This window comes from Protopterus annectens, chromosome 1.part2, assembly GCF_019279795.1.
Source record: "Protopterus annectens isolate FY-2018-M chromosome 1.part2, PAN1.0, whole genome shotgun sequence".
Taxonomy (NCBI): Eukaryota; Metazoa; Chordata; order Ceratodontiformes; family Protopteridae; genus Protopterus; species Protopterus annectens.
In genome coordinates this window covers 505,209,390-505,227,774 of record NC_056727.1, presented here as the reverse complement: position 1 = coordinate 505,227,774, position 18,385 = coordinate 505,209,390, and the positions used below count along the sequence as shown (strand labels likewise).

Sequence of the window (18,385 nt, the reverse complement as noted above, 5' to 3'; positions counted from 1 at the left end):
CCATATGAGTATATTACCTTAGCTAACTACATTTGGAAGGTGGAAGGAGAAGGGTCCAGGAGTCCCTGGAGAATGGTCATGGCAAAGCTTGGTTTGGACTTAGTGAAGGGATCAAACTTATAGATCTTTGTAAAATTATATAAAGAGGACCAAGTAGCAGCTTCAAGAATACTTCTAGAATCCAACCAAAAAAGCCACAGATGAGGTCAAGGCCCTGGTAAAGTGTGACTTGACCCTGCCTGGAATAGTTTTGTTATGGTAAGTACAACAAAAGGTAATAGTCTTAGACAACCATTTGGAAATCTGTTTTGACACAGATTGCTCCTGCTTCTTACTTTAATAAGAAATTAACAATTGAGCCTAATACCTGAAATATTTAGTTCTGTCAAGATTGTACCCCATTTGTCTGTGGACATCCAAGGTATGGAGTACCCCTTCTCCCTCATTTTTAGGTTCAGGAAAGAAAACAGGGAGATGGATAGCTTTACTTAATGTAAACTTGGATACCATTTTAGGTATAAAAGGATTAGTAAAAAAAAAAAAAACTATCCCTATGGAAAATGAGATAGGGTTGACTCACCATAACAGCTTGCAACTCAGATGCTCTTCTTGCAGAGGTCAGTGTACTCAGTAAAATTATTTTCCATGTTAAGAACCTCAAGTCAGACAGACTAGCTGGTTCAAATGGAGAAATGTTAGCTTCTCTAAAACAAAATTAAAATCTCAAGGAGGGGCTGCCAGTTTTCTTGGAGGCTTTTTATGAACAACCGCTTTCAAGAACATTTTGACATGAGACTACATTGAAAGAGGAAAATCCACGGGTAGACATGCTGAAATGGCTGATAAATGAACAAGAAATATTGTAAAACCAGAGAAGAACTAGCCCTGAATGGGTGACGGTTATATTGTAGGCACAAACAAGAAAAACTTTTCCATTTGGTAAGATATGATTTTCTAGTAGCAGGCTTTCTTGCCTCCATTAATACATGCTGCATGTCTTTAGTAAACAGGTGCCTAAAAAGAATTAAAACCCTATCATCCAGGAAGTCAAGTGAAGATGACTGATGTCAGGGTGTGTCAAACACTCCTGTTCTTGTCTGAATAGATCCATTCAGTGAGGAAGCTTTCGGTAACTGCTCCTAGCCATTTCCAAAAGAAGGGAGATTCACGGCTGCCTAGGCCAAAAGGGAGACACCACAATGATCTTTGGGGATTCCTTCTGAATATTCAGAAGTACCTCAATATTAGTGGGAAAGGTGGAAAAAGTACAGTTGTGTACACTTATCATAAATGTAGATGTTTGAGTGTATTCACTGTTGCAGTCATTACATTTGGGTAATCTGTTGGCAGCTTGCCCTCAGTCGGCCTGATTAACAAAGTCTTGGGTCCTGCGTCAGTTGCTGTTCCTTCTTCCATGACATCAGGTAATCAGGGGTATAAAACATGCAGGCAACATCATTACATCAGTTTTTCTTGCCCCAGATGTCAGGTGCCCCCCCCCCCCCAATGGGGAGCAAATAAACATAAAAAACAAAAAAACAAAGGTATACTCCAACAGAAAGCAAATACACCAAAAAGGCTTTTAAGCATAGTAAAGAAAAGTACAGGCATAGCCAGAAGTTGTTAGTGGGCTGGAGGGTGGGTAACCAGGACTGCAACAGTGAATACACTCTAACATCTACATTTATGGTAAGTGTACACAACTGTACTATGCAGTCATTACATTTGGGTAGATTGGGAGGAGGAGTTTATATAGCATTAGGGCCTTTAGGCCCTGCAAGACAGCAGTGGCAAAGTCAGTTCTGGATTTAGAGAAAATTGGCAAATGATAATGCTTGTTGAAAGTATGTACAGAACTCCAAGTAGCAGCTTCTAGGATGTCCCTGGTAGGAACACCTCTGAGGAAAGCTGCAGAATTAGAGCCAGCCCTAGTGGAGTGAGATCTGTTCCCCTGGGGGATAGGTTTTCCATGGTGCTTACAGCAAAAATGAATGCAATGGCTTATCCATTTAGAAATGGTTTGTTTTGAAATAGCCTTCCCCTCTGCCCCTGCAGCAAATGCTACCAGCAGTTGTTTAGATTTTCTACGAGGTTTAGTCCTGTCCAAGTAGAAGCTAAGTTGTCTGTGCACATCCAAGGAATGCAGAATCCATTCCCCTTTGTTCTGTGGCTTGGGAAAGAAGGTTGGCAAATGAATGGACTGATTAAGAGCCACACTGGATACCACTTTGGGCATGAAGGATGGATTGGTCCTGAGTGACACCCTGTCCGCATGAAAGATAATGAAAGGCTCCACTGCCATAAGAGCCTGTAATTCAGATATCCTTCTAGCTGAAATGATTGCTAATAGGAAAGCTGTTTTCCAAGAAAGAAATTTTAAGTCTGCAGTAGCAGCTGGCTTGAAAGGAAGTAGAGTCAGTTTCTCCAACACAAAGTTAAGGTCCCAAGCAGCGGTTGGAGCTCTCCTGGGTGGTCTTAAGTTTTTGGCCCCTCTGAGGTACTGCTTGAGCAGAGGATGAGAGAAAAGGGGAGGTTCTGTGTTATAATGAGCTGAAATGGCTGAGGTGTGGATTTTAATGGAAGAAAAGGACAGGCCCTTGTGAAGAATCTCAGTTAAGTATTGTAAAATCTCAGGTAAATTAGGCGCTGCTGTGCTCATCCCTTGAGATTGGTTCCAGGCACAGAATATTTTCCATTTTTCAGCATAAGATTTTCTAGTACTAGGTCTCCTTGCCTCTAAGATGACATCCATCACAGGTTTGTTGAGGGATGATAAGGGTAAATTTAAGTGATTAGCCAGGCTGCAAGGTTCAATGTTGGTAGCTGAGGGTGCAGAATTTGGTTCTCCTGCTGAGACAGCAGGTAAGGGGTCTGAGGCAGGTGCCATGGAGATAACTGTGACACACTACGCAGGAGAGGGCACCAGTGTTGGCACGGCCAGTCTGGAGCAATCAAGATCATCCTTGGTTTGTCCTGTTTGACCTTTAGTAAAACTTTGGAGAGCAGAGGCAACGGGGGGAAGGCATAGACTGATAGGTTTTTCCAGCTGAAAGACAGAGCATCCACTTTCCAGGCTTGTTTGTGGGGAGTCCTTGTGTAAAACTTGTCCAACTGGTAGTTCTGGGGGGAGGCAAATAGATCTATGTCTGGGCTTCCCCATTCACTTGTCAACATGTTGAAGATCCTTGGTTCCAGTTTCCACTCATGTGGGTCCATGAGGTTTCTGCTTAGTCCGTCTGCCAGTGTATTCAATTTTCATGGCAGGAATTGAGCTTGTAGGTGCACTTGGTAGCTCAAGACTGTGTTCCACAATGCCATGGCTAGTCTGCAGAGCGGGTAGGAATGTGTACCCCTCAGCTTGTTTATGTACCACGTAACCGTGGTGTTGTCCGTCTTTACCATTAGTTGTCCTGGAAGAATGTAGTCCTTGAAGGCTGTCTCAGAGCATTCTGTACAGCTAACATTTCTTTTTGATTGATATGTAGCTGCATTTGCCTTGGGTTCCATTTGCCCTGAATGCACTTTCCTGCCAGGTGAGCCCCCCCATGCATAGTCTGAAGCATCTGTAGTTAGGATTTGGGCGGCAGGGGGTAGTGTGAATGGTAGTCCCTTGTTTTGCTGGCAGGCCTCTGCCCACCAGAGGAACTCCAGGCGTAGGCAAGGTATGATAGGAATCATTGTTTCCAGGCTGTGAGAATGTTGCCTCCATAGACTTTTTAGATACCACTGTAGTTTCCTCATATGCAGTCTTGCATATGGAATTAGAAGAATGCAGGAGGCCATGAACCCCAAGGCTTGCAGTATTTGTCTTGCAGATAGCAGGGTTTTTGTGGCCACTTGTTTGAAATAGGTTACCAAATGAATTTGCTTTTCTGGCGTGAGGTAAGTCATCTGGGCAGTTGTATTCAAGCTTGCTCCCAGGAATGTAATTCATTGACAGGGTACCAGCTGTGATTCCTTTTCATTTATGGTGTACCCCAGACAAGTCAGAACACTTTTTACAAATGCCAGATGATTCAAAAGTATGCCCTGGCTTTCTGCCTGAATTAGACAATTATTCAAGTATGGGTATATTTGAATACTTCTTTGCCTGCAAAATGCAATAACCGGAGCCAGGCACTTTGTGAATACCCTGGGCGCAGTAGACAAGTCAAAGGGCAGTGCAGTGAACTAATAATGCGTGTAGCCTGCTTTGAAGCATAGGTATCTTCTGCAAGATTCCCTGATTGGGATGTGCAGGTATGCTTCTTTTAAATCTAGTGTTGCCAACCAGGCATCTTTGCCTAGCATAGGAAGAAATAGGTGAAGAGTCAGCATCTTGAATTTTGGAATCTCCAAAAAGGACTTTAGAGTCGACAGGTCCAGTATTGGATGCCATGATTTGCCTTTTCTGGGTACCAGAAAAAGTCTGAAGTAGAAACATTGTCCCTTTTTCTCTTCTGGTACCAGTTGAATAGCCCCCATGCTTAAGAGGGAAAGTACTTATTTTTCAGCCTCTGCCCACTGATTTGGGGGCAGGTCTGGCCACCCATATGGTGTTGGCAATGTGTGAAAATGAAATCTGTGTCCATGGGACACTATATTTAAAACACATTTGTCCTGGGTTATAAGTTCCCAGTTCTTTGCATGAAGAACAATCTTTCCCCCCAAAGGGGTGGTCAAAAGATAAGTGCTTGGGAATTTTAAAAGGAAGTCGTTGAGACTGTTTACCATAGCGGGTGCCTTGTTATTTCCAGATTTGGAAGTGGAGGCCCCCCACTGCTTAGTTCTGAGAGTCCCCTGGGACTGAAACCTGGGGTTTTGCTGTCTGGGTTTGGCTTGAGAGGACCTGGAAGGGACTGGAAAGGACCAGTTCTTAGTAGGTCAGTGCCTACTAAATCCCGGAGGTTGCACTTGTAAAAAATCTTTAACAGTTTGCATAGATTTAGCTTTATCTTCCATCTTTTTAAGAACTTCTTCAGCCTTGTTGCCAAACAGGCGGTCCTAATTTAAAGGAGCATCCAACAATTTAGCTTTAACATGATCAAGCAAAGATTGCTCCTTAAGCCAAGCATGCCTTCTAAGCACAGACCCAGTAACAGCAGCCCTGCAAGAGACCTCTGAAGAATCAAAAACACACTGCAAAGTATATTTTCCAACTTGTTCAGCAGAATGCATTAAGTCCTGTAAATCTTTATTTTCCACACAGTCAGGGATCAACATCATTTTCTGTTTAAGCAGTCCAGTAATATGTTGCTGATATTTTAACATATGAAATTGGCAGTTTAAAGCTCTGACTGCAAAGGTTGCAGAAGTATAAACCTTTTACCCCATCTATCCAGCGCCCTGGAGTCTCTATCAGAAGGGGTACGATTTTTAGCAGTAGAAGCCTTAATGCCCTTGGGCCCCTGAGAAATAGTCTCTGGATCTGCAACAGGATTTTTGAAAAGGAACTTGTGGGACTCAGGAACCCTGTAGTATCTGTCAGGTTTACTAGGAGCAGGAGGCAGGGAATCAGGGGCCAAACTGGATTCCGAGAACACATCATCAACAATGTCTAGGACAGGAGGTATAGCCAAAGGCCTATGCTGAGGTAGAAGAAGGAAATCCCTAAGCCTCTTTTTTGAATCAGAAAATTCCTAGCTTTCCCAGTGGAAATGCTCCCTTAAGGTATATAACGTTTTCACAAAAGAAAAATCCTCAGGAGGGGAAGCAGAGGAAATAGAATCCTCTGCATCAGAATCCTCATAAGTAGGTATGGACAAATCCAGGTCATCAGAATAGTCAGAAGAAACAGAATACTGATCAGAAGATTCATAATCAAGCTCAGCCCTAGGCCTCTTGGAGGGGGTTGACTACCCCTGATTAGAGTTATTAGATCTTCAGCCATTTTTATAATTTGTTTTTTAGGCATAGGGGCCTGAGTATGTGGCCTGGGCATCATTTTTTTAGACATGGATCGAGATTTAGGCCTTAGTAATGAAGGAGGTGTCGATTTAATATGCAAGTCTGTAGGCCTGAATACACCCTCAGAAGCCGGTGCCTGCACAGCGGCTCCGGACCCATCCCAGGTAGAGACATCCGCGGGTTCCATAGTTGAAGTATCTTGTGGCATACCGGACTCCAAATGGGTCTCAGTAGAGCCCTGCAAATCAGAAGTAGCAGTATCAAGGACTGTGAAAGCGCCTCACTGAGTACCGGTGAACTGGCGGCTGGCTTAGGAGAAGCGTCGTCTGTAGTTTTGCACCTCGGCAGCCTGTCTCTGTCTTTATCTTTGCATTTTTTCTGAATCCCGGTAGTTGAATGGCTAACCGACAACATTTCTGGATAATTAAACCAAGAACCAAAATATTTAGAGGCAAAAATATAACGATGACGTATAGTGCGCTGATTAAATAAAACACAAAACCGACAGCAAGGTACGTTGTGGTTAATGCTGCTGAGACAGACTTTGGAATAGTATATAAAAATGTAAATGACTGATGAACTGTATACATTCTATTTGCCTTTTTAGGGCAGCTGGCTGGCTATCAGGAAAAACTGCAGGCAGTAACACACACATCCTCTAAAGCTGACAGAACAGCAGGAATGGGTGTAGGTTCTAGAAAATCTCTCTGTAACAGCTCATAGTATCTTCTGAGGGACTGAGAAACCTCAGTGTTCTCCACTGAAACACTGACACATTCTAGTGACAGTCTCAGAGAAAGAGAACCCCTCCACAGGGAGAATCAGAAACTGAGCTCTCCTCTTGAGTCTGAACCAGAAACCTGAGGAAAAATCACTGTATCCATACCTGCATCTTCCTGTTCAGATTCAAAATCCTGAATCTCTTTAGTAAAAGTGGAGCCCCTCTTTCTTTTACCAGAAACCACTTTACTATAAGGAGCAACTTCCTGAATTAAACTCTGAGCCAGATCCAGTAAGTTACTCCTATCCAAATAAATTTGCACAGGAGCAGATACATGCTTGGATTTCTGTTTCTTTTTGACAGACAAAATGGGGCCAACAGTGTTACTAATAGTAGCAGCTGCTTCACCAGGGGTGAACACAGCATTCTCACACAACAGAGGAAACCTTCCCTGTTCCCTCTCCCAGAACCAGCAAGAATGGCTGTCCCTTGTCCACTGAGTAACCCCAACAGCCGCAGAGGATGTGGCTAACCCCTGGTCCACAATGACTGTAGGTGCTATACCAGAGGGATCCAGGGTAAAAGATGAGTGGTCTGAGGTACAACAAACGGCCACAGCAGAGTCATTCACCTGCAGCTGAGGCAAACTGCTAGCCTGCTGCCATGGCAAAGGTTGTTTGCTTAATTTTTATTTTCTGTGGCTGGAAGACGGACCGACCATGGGTACTATATTCTGTTCCATGGTCAAGCTGAAAATGGTACCTCTTTCCAGGGGAAGACAAGCAGCTATTACTGGTAAACACTACCAGTCCAGAAAAGTTACTTTTTTGACAGAAAAAAAACACAGTAAAAAGAGCTTTAAAACACTATGCCAACCCCACCAGAAGAAAAACAATCTTTCTACAGAAAAATGTTTTCAGTTACACTACTTTTAAACTGAGAGGAAAAAATGAGTGCTCCATTTAAAAGTACATCATAGTTTTGACCCAGTCCATTAAAACAAAACAATCCTAGCTTTAAAATAATTTTCCTGAAGAAGAACGTAATACAACATTAACAGTGGGAGGTTGGCATAATGGTTAAGATGTTTACCTTGCAAACAGAAAGTGCAGAGTTTGATTCTCACATGCAGTAACTGGCTAGGCTTAAAATGGCCCACAAAGCCACTTAGCCTAGTACCAGTCTATGAGTCTATGAATCTAAGAAAATTAAGAAAATGGAAGGTTTTTTTTCCCCAAAGGGAATTATCTACCTAGCAAAGAAAAACACAAGCCAACCGCTGATCCCTGAAAGTCTAAGAGGAGCATACTATTTGGCAGCAGTAAAGGCCTGAAGGACTTCATAACCAAACCTTTGTTTAGTCAGCTCAGCTTGAGCTGCTTGACTGGGCATGTGGAAGGTGCCCTGAAGCTTTGGAAGTTGGCTGGCTGTTATGTCCTTGTCAGAATATAACCCAGATAGCTAAGGCTATTGCAGCAATGATCAATATGATGAATATCTACTGTTACAATATGTTTACTTGCATAGCTGTACTGCATTCATCATTAGATCACTGTTGCAGTAGCATAAATCTATGTGTGACAATTGCCAAAGCCTAGATACATTGTCAGGGAAGAGAAAGAAGGGTCACTTCTAGGAGTCCCTGGGGAAAAGACCTAGCAAATCTTGCACATGCCCTGGAGAAAGACTGGATTTTGTGTACAGAAGACCAAGTTGCTGCCTCTAGAAGAGTTCTAGAGTCTGTCCTTTTCCAAAACTTCCTAGAAGCAGCCAAAGCTCTGGCAGTGTTCGCTTTGACCTTCTGAGGGAGGGACTTCTCATGTTGGGAATAACAAAAATGGATGGAATGGGATAAACATTTAGAAAACATCTGATTTGACACTGGTTGTCTTTTTTTCTCATTAAATGAAATGAAATGCTGATCTGAACATCTGATATCCTTTGTCCTGTAAATGTAGTATTTGTGTTGCTTGTGGAGATCCAGAGTATGTAGAATTTTCTTTCTCCTTTTTAGGTTCAGAAAACTACACTAGGAGATGAATGCATTGATGTACATTAAATTCAGCAATCATAGTAGGCATGAAGGAAGGATCAGTTCTTAAGGTTAACTTATCCTTGTGAAACATGAAAAAGGGTTGAATCACCATCAGAGCTTGCAACCCCTGATACTCACCTAGCTGAAGTCAGAGCACTGAGTAAAACAGTCTTCACTGTCAGGAACTTCATGTCAGCTTGACAGACTGGTTGAAAAGGGAAGAGTGAGTGTTTCCAAGATAAAGTTGAGATTCCAAGGAGGAGCCATCTGTTTTTGAGGTGGGCAGATATGCACTACTCCTTTCAAAAAGTTATTTTACCTGGGGCAAGGAAGAAAATAGGATCTAAAGGCGAACAAGCAGAAATGGGCAAAAGATGACCCTTAATGGATGAGAAATAAAAGGCCTCATTTCTGCCATTTACACAGATACTAAAGAGCCAGATCCCTTGTCCTTTAATGAATAGATCCATTCTGTGGTGAAGTTTGTAGTAATTGCCCATGTCCAAGTTCATGAGAAGGGAGACCCAAAGTTGTCTGGTCTAAAAGTGAATTACTAGTATGACTCTTGGAAAGTCCTGAATCTTTAAAAGAACTCTTGTTATCAAAGGAAAGGGGGAAGGCATATAGGAACATTGCAATCTATGGGAAGGGGAAGGCATATAGGAACATTGCAATCTATGGGAAGAAAGAGGCATCTGTTTTCAAGGCCTTTTAGCAAGGTGTGATGGAGCAGAATATGTTTAGCTGTCTGCTTTGAATGGAGGCAAACAGATCTATTTGGGGAGCTACCTACAAGTGGATAATCTTCAGCAAGACCTCTGGGTTTAATACCCATTTGTGAGGATCTGTTCTGGATCTGCTCTACTTGTTTCCCACAGTGTTCTACTGTGATGGGATGCAAGTAGCCTGGATAGAAAGATTATGCTGAGTTGCAATTTTTCAGGGTATCATGTCTAGCCTGCATAAGGGGTAAGATGTGGTCCCTCTTGTTTATTTATGTAACACATCACTGTGGAGTTGTCTATGATTTCCAGGAGAGGTTCTGGAGCCCAAAAATGATTTAAAGTCCTTAAAGCATTTATCAAGGCCACCATTTTCTTGACGCTTACACATTTTTTATTCATGTGATGGTCCCAAGCCACTTTGATTTTGGTGCCCTCATATATTGTTCTCCAAGCAAAGTCTGATGCATCCTTACTTTCTGACTGAGTAGGGGTGGAAGGTGACATAGACAGACATGGATTCAATAACCTCTGATTCACCCATCATAAGAGTTCCTTCCTGATAAATTCTAGAACAGGGATAGGAAATGAAAGAGGATGCTGGTGCTAAGTCCACACTGACTTGAAAAAACATTGAATCGTCCCCATGTGTAATCTGGTTAGCAGAAGCATTAGAATAGTGAAAATGTGTATCCCACAATCCTGACATAATCCTCTGCTGCTGTTAAAGTTTGGTTGGAAACTCTAGGAACTGCAGATGGTAAAACGGTACTTTTCAAGGGGTTAAGAAGATTTTCCAGTCATCCATTGCCTGAGGAAGATAAGCCATTATAAAGGATATATCAGGTAGGCATCCTAGATATGACAGTCTGTGAGAAGGGGAAGAGAAGATTGCTCCAGAGTGAGATGAAAGCTAGTTTTTGAAACTCATTTGTGACAATTCTGAAAAAGAGTCTGCAGAAATAAAACAATCATCCAAGTACGGAAAAATATGAAATCCCTGTAGATTGCAATAAGCAACTGCTGGAGGTAGACACTTAGTGAGCATTCTTAGTGAGGTGGAAAGCTCAAAGGGTAAAGAAGGAAATTAAAAATGTAAACCAGATGCAGACAAATATTAAATACTGCCTGACACTTCTGTGAAGTGAAATATGAGGGTCTATATTACATAGTCGAAGTTTAATAACTTCGAACATGGAATGTTTAACTTCGACTATGAATAATAAACAAAAAAAAGAAAACAAAACAAAACAAACTGTTGTAAGCAGAGGGGAAATCCCCCTGCACCCCCACACCCCCGGTACTTAAATATATCAACTCTGAGATCGCACCACATCGAACAAAACGGAAACCTCCCCTTATGGAGATTTGCACTGAAACGCTCAAACTTCTGCAACTTCGAACTTATGGTCTTGACCATGTGAGGATCAGACTTGCAGAAGTTCGACTATCTGATAGAAACCCAAATATGATGACGAGTGTCTTAGAGGTGAGCAGTAACCAAAATGTGGAAGGAGCAAGGGAGCATTTTGAATTTTGGAACCTTTATTAACAGATTGAGAAGAGACAGATCCAACACAGGTCTCTAGCTTCCCTATTTCCTGGGTATTAGAAATAGTCTGGAATAAAATACTTTTTTGTTGGGATTTTGGATCTGGTGCTATGATGCCTTCGGATTTGAGACAGAATGGAAAAAAACAGTGGAGTTCAATTTTCTAGGTGTTGCAGAATGCTTAGGCTGGCGGGAAAAGAGTTCTACTGCCACACATACCCATTCTGAATGTTTTGTTTTTTTAATTGATCAATGTTTTAAATGATGAACTTGACCATGTGATTTTTTTTGTGAATAAGGGCTGTGTTAACCTATGTTTTTTATCAATGAAGAAGTCAGACAGACCACTGACGAAAGCTCTTAGAATTATAATAAATTTGTTAATGTATAAGGGTTCTCCATTGCTCCGTTGTTTGTTTTGTTTTACTTAGCTGGAACATGTTTCACTGGAGTCCATTCCGAACTATATGCAGTATCTGTTTTCAAAGAGGGAAGAAGAAAGAAAGAAAGAAAGAAAGAAAGAAAGAAAGAAAGAAAGAATGAATGACTGCTTGCTAGACTGAGTGGATGGCCAGGGTGGAGAGGGGAGAAGATTGGGACAAGCAGACCATGCATTATTCTTAGCATATGGTGGAATTTGGGCTCCACTCCTTTTTTATTTCAAGTCCCTTCCCACATTTTCTTGTACTGGTGTTTACCAATTTTTTTGTTGGGATAGTTTGAAGGATTTCCTGAAAAAAGACCCAGGACTAGAGGGGTAGTTCCTGTTGTACTTCACAATGGGTGCCTGGAAAATCTTCTTAACCACTTGAATAAGATTCCCTCTTTCGTCAAACATTTTAGGGTCTAAGGTGAGAAAGCACCAAACCACACCTATTTGTCTAAGGCAGCATTAAGCATCTGGGCTTCTAAGCCTAACATATCTGCTCATAACTGAATCCATGGCAGCTGCTAGGGAAACTGCATTATAAGAACATTTTAGAGTATGATTGGTTACCTGATACTGAAAAAAACATTAAGTTCAGTAAACAGGATTTTCCTTCAAAAGAAGATAAATCAGCAATAGTCGTATTCATATGTGCAAAGATTGCAAGAAGTTATTTGGCCATGTGAGCATAAAAACTGATTATCCTAAAAATTAATGTAGAAGTTGTATAGCCTTTTTCCCATATCTGTCAAAAGCCCTTCCATCATTATCAAATGAGATACGGCTAGTAGCAGTTAACTCTTCAGCACTGGAGACCTTAGCCAAAGAAACAGAGCTGGATCTATAAAAGGGTTATGAAATAGAAACTAGTAGACTGAGGTACTATGTAAAGCCTACTGTGCTTTCTGAGTGTGGTAGGCTGACCATTTGGAGGGGTACATGCAGAATTAAATGTAATATCTACCTAAATGAGTTCAGAGTACCTCTTTTGAGTGTCTGAGATTTCTTGTTAATTCCCAATGGAAGAAGTTGTTCATCCTAACAATAGTGTCATAAAAGGACCTGGAAAGCACAGTCTAGTCCCTCCATTTCTTACTTATTGAGTCACTGCCTGAGGGAATTATTGAGTCACTGCCTTTTTCAAATGGGAAGTGGCTGGGAAGACTTTAGGACAGAAAGTCTTTGAAAAGCCCCTTTGCAAAATTGTACCATTCTTCATTAGTTTCTGTGGCTGAAGGGGTAGATGGTAGAGAAAGATGTTTAGTCATTTGGGTTTTCTTTCGAGGGGATTTCTAAAGTTATAGTCCTGGAAAAATAGGATGTTCATACTTCCATCACTGAACCAACTACATTTTCCCTAACCAGTAATTTAAGGATTATATTATACACATTGACAAGTGAGACTTCAGTAAAACTGCATAGCTTATTAATTTACTTATAAACAAAAGAGAAAGTACAGTTGCCTAAAATCTTACTATAACAGTAGCTATCTTTCTCTTCATGTTGCAGTATTCTTTATAGAGGGGATCTCCTGCTCTGCGTAGCCTGACACTTGGCCGGTATGAAAAAGCCCAAAAAAGATCTTGTATGCGCCATACACAGAATGTAGGGCATAAATGGGACATACAGACACAATTACCTAGAAATTAATTGTCCCAAAGAGAAGAGTTACCACAAAACAAAGTAGTCCACGCATATCCAGAAGGAAAAAAAACGCAGACTAAACAAAAGGGGGTTGAAGGGAAGGAGCGAATACTGCAACAGTGAAGAGAAGGACATCTACTGTTATGGTAAGATTTTACACAACTGTACTATGTCCTTTTATATCACCGTTGCAGTATTCTTTATAGAAGTGAGAGTAAGAAACAGAATGGTAGGTGGAAGAATGAGAACAGCCCTCAACAAACCCACAACAAAACCACATAAAATGGTTTCATCAAAACCTGCTCTGACCCTAGAAACCATATCCAACTTATAATGCTTAGTAAAGGTATGCAATAAAGAACTGAAGACCAAGTAGCAGCTTCAAGGATGGTATCTATGCCCAACCCCTTGAAGAAGGCAACAGAAGAGGCAACAGCCCTAGTGGAATAAGCCCTAACAGAAGTAGATAGAGATTTGCCATGAAAAGAATAACAAAAGGAAATGGTCTTAGATATCCAGGAGACGGACGGCGCAGTGATGCAGCAGTAGCTTTGTCACCTCACAGCAAGAGGTTCTCCAGTTCAATTCTCAGCTGGGGTGCCTTCTGTGTGGAGTCTGCATGCCCTCCCTGCATTCATGTGGGTTTCCTCCGGGTGCTCCAGTTTCCTCCCACGTTACATAGACATGTGTCTGGAGCATTTCTCCCCGGGCCTCCGCTGAAAACCGGCTTTGTTCCAAAGTTGGACTTTCCCGGTAAATAAATAAATAAGATGGTTTGCTTAGGAACAGACAAGCCCAAAGACCTGGGATCTGGGATGAAAGGAAACAAAAAGCTGATCAGACTTATGAATAGTCCTAGTTTTATCCAAATAGTACCTGAGCTGACTGTATAAATCCAAGGTAAGCAAGACCCTCTCACTAGCAGACTGAGAAGAAGGGAAAAAAGAAGGAAGGCATACATACTTATTCAAGGGCAACTCATTTACTACCTTGGGCATAAAAGAAGGATTAGTACAAAGGGACACCCTGTCCATATGAAAAAACAAAAAAAGAGAAATGGCCATAAGGGCCTGGAGCTCAAAAACTCTGGAAGCAGAAGAACCAGCAACAAAACAGTCTTCTAGGTACAGTGTTACAAAGAAGAAGAATTTGCAGGCTCAAAAGAAGCCCGAGTCAATTTTTCCAAAACAAAATTAAGGTCCCAAGGAGAAGAAATAGGTTTTCTTGGAGGCCAAATTATGTGGGATACCTTTAAGAAATTGTTTGACATCAAAATGAAAAGACAATGGAGGATTCAAGAGCAGACAAGCAAACATGGCTGACAAATGGGCCTTCACAAAAGAATAGGCCAAGCCAGACTGGAGCAGCTCACACAAATAAGAGAGGACCAGAGGGACCCTCCACTGAAAAAGGGTCCTATATATGAGCATGGCACCAGACCAAAAATCTTTTCCATTTAGACATACAAGATTTTCTAGTTGAAGGTTTCTTTGTATCCTATAAAACCATGAGCAGAAAAGGGGTGCCTGAAAGGGATCAAAACCCTATCACCCACACTGTCACTTGCAGAGTGGACAACTGGGGATGGATGAGACATCCCTTGTCCTGTGTGAGAAAATCCAACTGTGAAGTAACTTGTGATGACTGACCTTGACCAGATGCATTAAGAGAGGGAACTAGTGCTGTCTTGGTGAAAAGAAAGTTACTAGCATGATTTTTGGGAAGTCCAGCTGAATCTTCTGCAGGGTTCCTGGAAGTAGAGGTAAAGTGTGAAAGCATAAAGAAACCTCCCCTTCCAAGGAAAGGAAAAGGGGTACATCTTCCACGTCAGATTGCAAGGCACTCTGGAACATAAGAGAGGAAGCTGACTTTTCAGAGGGGAGGCAAAAAGATCTACATTAGGAATACCCCGCCAATGGACAATGTCCAGAAACACGTCTCTGTGAAGCATCCATTTGTGAGCCTGTATTTTGGACCTGCTCACACAGTATGCTAGTAGATTGTGTTCTGAAGGAATGTATACTGCCTGAAAAGTTAACTGATAACTGAGAGCCACTTCCAAAGTCTGAAGCGCCTTCATGCAGAGGAGGTAAGATTTTGTCCCCCCCCCCGCCACTTGCTGGCATACCACATTACTGTAATGTTGTCTGTGTACACCTTCAAGTGGCCTGCAGAGAACATGGGGTGAAAAGCCAGAAGGGCCAGAATCAGAGCTCTCATCTCTTTTATGATAATATGGTCTGACGTCTGATGGGCAAGCCAAAGACCCTGAACCTTCGGGTGACCAAGAGAAGCCCCCCACACCATGTCTAAGGCATTGGTGAACAGCTCTTGAGAAGGGACTGGAGGATGAAAGGGCCGGGATGACAGCAAACTGTTGAATCCACCGCTTGAATTCCTTCTTGAGACAAGGAAGGACAGGTACACTGAAATTCAAAGGGTGACAATGCTACAACCAAACTGACTTGAGGTACCATTGAAAAACCCACATATGCAATCTTGCAAGAGGAAGCACTGGAATAAAAAATGCCATAAATCCCAGGGCCCAAAGAAACTGCCTGGCTGGCATGGAAGTCTGAAGAAGAAGAGACTGAAAGAAGGCTGTCAATGGCAATACCTTTGGAGGCGTAAGAGAAGCCAGCATTGGCACCATCTGAATCCTGCATCCCAGATACACATGATCCTAACAGGGAGTCAGGATGGATTTTTGTAAGCTGACAGTAAACCCCAGATGAAGAAGAGAGATGGTGAACTGCAGCTCCTGTAACAATTGACTGGGAGAAGACACCTGAAGCAACAGATCGTCTAGGTAAGGAAAAGTCTGAATGCCTTGGAGCCTACAGAAGGCAATCACAGGAACTAGGCATTTTGTGAATACCCTTGGGGCAGTAAGAGAGGCCAAAGGGCAAAGAAGAGAACTAAAATGAGAGGGAGATACAGAGAATCGTAAAAAACTGATGAAGAGAGGGTGAAAAGGGATATGAAGGTAAGCATCTTTCAGATCTAAGGACACCAGAAAAACCTGTAGTAATAAAAGAGGAAACAGATTATGAAGAGTAAGCATCTAAAAAGAAGGGATCTCAAGAAAGGTGTTGAGTCAGCAGATATCCGAAATAGGTCTCCAAGTGCCCGTCTTTTGAGGAACAAGAAACATCCTGGAATAAAAACCCCTTCCCACTTGGGAAGGGGAGACAGGTTGAATGGTCCCTTGGTTCAACAGGGACCCTAGAACCTTTGGAAAATAAAAAAGTGCTCTAGAAGAGGTTGAGGAATCCCTGAAAAAGGAGGGAGAATTTCCATACTTCAAAGTAACCCTGACAGATAACAGAAAGAACCCAAGCGTATGAAGTGATGAGACACCAATTTGGAAGACAAAGGGAGAGTGGAAGGGGCAGAGGAACCAGGTCTTGAAGAAGTGGGGGGGTGAAAATTGTCAAAGAGAAGAAGGCTTATCAGATAAAGGAGGCTTCTGGGTAGCAGAATTCTGAGAAGCCTTAGCAGATGGGGCCACATCCCACCCTTCATGCCCTTAGAGGTCTGGCGAGGTTGCCTGTGAACAAAAGATCTAGAAGACTTAGAAGGGCAATTCCTCTGGAACTTCGGAATAGAAGAGACAAAAATATGTCTTGCAAAGCTTCACCCTTCTCTTGATGAGACTTAAACATGTCAGCAGCAGTAGTCTCAAAAACATGTGTATTATCCAAAGGAACATCCAACAACTTGGCTTTAATGTCCTTAGGTAGAGACCGGAGACGAAGCCAAGAATAATGTCTCATAACAGACCCAAAAACCACAGCCCTAGGAGAGATGTCAACAGCATCACAGCTACACTTAATAGAGTGACAAGCCACTTGAGAAGCAGAATCCAAAAAAGATAAAGCAAAGGATTTGCCATCAGAACAAGGGAGGGCAGGGATAACCTGACAAGCCTGAGCAATCAGGACCAGAGCATACCTAGTCATGTGGGTCTGGTAATTAATAGCACTAAAGGTCAAAGCAGAAGCAGTGTAAACTTTTTTGTCAATCCTCTCCATTGCCCTACTCTCCCTATCAGAAGGCAAATGTTTAGAAGGTTGATCAGAAGAGACTGACACCATGACAAGATCAGCAGGAGGACATTTAAATAAAAAGAGACAATCCTCGGGAACATTATAGAACCTATCAGGTTTCTTAGGAGCAGGAGGCTGAGAGTCAGGAGACTTGGAAGCAGCAATAAAAGCATCTAACAAGGCAGCCAACACAGGAGGAACTGTTGATGGCTTAGAAGTATCCACCTGAAGCGACTCATAACATCTTTTCTAAATATCAGACATTTGAGAAGAATCCCACTTAAAGAATTCCATCATCCTAGCAATTCTGCCCCCAAAGGACAATTCCTCGAAAGGAGACTTAGGTCTAACAGACTTCTCTTCATCAGAACCGTAAGCCAAAGGTGAAGGCATTTGTGAAGAATAGGACAAAGACACCTCACCAGACAATGAATCCTCATCCAAGGAATCTAGTTCCCTAAGCCATTTAAAAGGGGTAGAGGTCCAAGGAGGAGTAGGTACTGAAACCATTAGAGGAGGCTTTAGGGTCATTAAGGCAGAAAACAAGTTCTGAGTAAACTCTTGCCATTCCCTTTGAGGATTCACAGAATGAACCGAAACATGCTTCAGTTTTGTCTTTTCTTAGAAGGGATATCAGCCCTAACAAATACCGGTGGTTCCAACCTTTGGTGAGATTCAAAAAGAGAACCGAGAACATCCTCCCTGATCAATATCTATGTAATTCCTCTAGAACCCTTCAAGATAATCCTCCTTGATGTTTGGAGCAGACTCCTGCAAAGCCTCAGAGGATGTGCGAAAAGATGGATTCATGTTAGCCTCTGGTGGGGTCGTGGCACAGGAATCCGACAAACACTGAACAACCTCCAGAGCTATTACCTGCCTCTAGAGGGACATCTAGTGGAGGCTGGACAGCTAATGAATCTGGCTGAGACTTCTTGGCCTTTTTTTTATCTAGTGGGAATATCTCGGGGTTAAAGAATTCTGCTGTGCTACTCTGTTTAAGCCGCTGGTTTTCAAGATAAATGGCCAGGGAAAACAAATGGATTCCACGTGTCTTAAGCATAAATGCCTTACAGATACTACAAGAGGTATGGTCGTGGGAAGCACATAAACAAAAAAGACATTGCTTGTGATGATACTTATGGGGATCCCCATACTGACATTTTTCCATCTTGGATGAAATGAACTTTAGGTAGTAAAATCCAATTCAAGACCAAGAAAAGTGGAGGGGGGGGGACAACCCCAATTGGGCACTTATCTGGTGTTGCTAAATATTCAGTACAGCAACAAGGTGTTCAAACCAAATGGAAAAAATGACATTCGAACTGGAGGCAAAAAGACATTCTAGG

The 18,385-nt window shown here is 42.2% G+C and overlaps 1 protein-coding gene across 1 annotated transcript in view; it reads right to left on the bottom strand.

The window, feature by feature from the left end:
- NPHP1 (nephrocystin 1) overlaps positions 1–18,385 on the bottom strand; it is a 1,368,595-nt gene that overhangs the window by 1,081,970 nt on the left and 268,240 nt on the right. The gene's annotated exons all lie outside the window — the stretch shown is intronic.